The sequence below is a fragment of the Mustela lutreola genome, chromosome 9 (assembly GCF_030435805.1).
Source record: "Mustela lutreola isolate mMusLut2 chromosome 9, mMusLut2.pri, whole genome shotgun sequence".
NCBI classification, from domain to species: Eukaryota; Metazoa; Chordata; class Mammalia; order Carnivora; family Mustelidae; genus Mustela; species Mustela lutreola.
Window position 1 is genome coordinate 57085516 of NC_081298.1, and position 1638 is coordinate 57087153.

At 39.0% G+C, this 1638-nt stretch overlaps 1 non-coding gene across 1 annotated transcript; it reads right to left on the bottom strand.

Moving 5' to 3' along the window:
• LOC131808670 (U6 spliceosomal RNA) lies at positions 1-107 on the bottom strand. The gene has a single exon (XR_009344879.1). It is a non-coding gene; the product is annotated as a U6 spliceosomal RNA (small nuclear RNA).
• Positions 108-1638: the final 1531 nt, after the last annotated feature.

Genomic DNA, 1638 nt, shown 5'->3' on the forward strand with positions numbered 1-1638 from the left:
GTAAATATGGAATGATTCACAAATTTGCATGTCATCCACTCTCAGGAGCCATGCTGATCTTCTGTGTATCATTCCAATTTTAGCATATGTGCTGCAGAAGTGAGCACCGGATATCAAGTTTTTAAATTTAAATTAATTAAAATTAAATCAACTTTAAAACTTCATTGCTCAGTAGCAGTAGCTACATTTCGAGTGCTCAAGTGCCATATGTGTCTAGTGTGTTGGACAGCACAGTTCTATATATTCTGTCGCTTGTTGTTCAGACATTAAACATAAAAAGGAACAGGTTATGTAACTGTAGCACTCAGTGTGGCTGAAGGAAAATCCAAAAAGTACAACATCCCAGAAGCTAAAAAGTGGCGCTCTAAGGAGAGAATAATCCACAGCATAAAATGCTACCAAATGATCAGGAACAGGGGAGCCTGAGTGGCACAGTCGGTTAAGTATCACATTCTTGGTTCAGCTCAGGTTCTGATCTCAAGGTGGTGAGGCTGAGCCCCATGTCAGGCTGAGGACCTTATTAAAAATACAGAGCTCGCAGTGCCTGGGTGGCACAGTCAGGCATCTAACTCTTGGTTTTGGCTCAGGTCATGATCTCTAGATCATGAGATTGAGCCCCATGTTAGGCATTGTGCTCAGTGCAGAATCTGCTTGAGATTCTCTCTCCCTCTCCCTCTGCCCCTCCTGCTCCTGCTTTCACACTCTTGTTCTCTTTCTAAAATAAGTGAATGAATCTTAGGAAAAAAAAAAAACAGGAATGATGAGAAACTCTTTAAACTTGCTTCCTTAAAGTTGATTTTTGAAAGAAATGGTACAGACAAAAAACAGCATGCAAATGGCTAAGGAAGAATTAGGTGATAAGGAAATAGAGGCACAAAATGATGATTACTCTCTTTTTAATAGGGAGAATTGATGTTGGTATTAATGGTAAATACTCATCTCAAAAAACTGTCCTTTTGGGGAGTATACAGCTTTATGAATTTTGAGATGTATAGATTCATAGAATCACTTCCACAGTCAGGATGCAGAACCATTCCATCATCCTCCAAGATTCATTCCTATTACTACTTTCAAGTCACCCCACATTCAACCTTTATCATTGATTATTTCTTTACACTCTAGTTTTGTCACTTTAAGAATATCATATGAATGAAATCATATAGTATGTAACCTTTTGATACTAGCTTATGTCACTTAGATAATGCTTTTGAAATTCATCCAAGTCCTTGCATGTAGGTTATTCTCCATCTTTGCTGAGTAATAGTTCTGTATAAATGTACCGCAGTTTTAGCCATTTACCATATGTAGGACATTTGGGTTGTTACCAATTTCTGGTAATTATGAATAGAGTTGCTATAAACATTTGTAAACATGTTTTCAATGAACACAGTTTTCATTTCTCTAGGGCAAGAGGTGGCAAACTACGGCCTATGGACTGGCTGCCTATTTCTGCAAATAAAATGTTATTGCAGCACAGCTTTTTTTTTTTTAAAGAATTTATTTATTTGACAGACAGAGACCACAAGTAGGCAGAGAGGCAGGCAGAGAGAGAGGAGGAAGCAGACTCCCTGCTGAGCAGAAAGCCCAATTCGGGGCTCCATCCCAGGACCCTTGGATCATGACCTGAGCCGAAGGCAG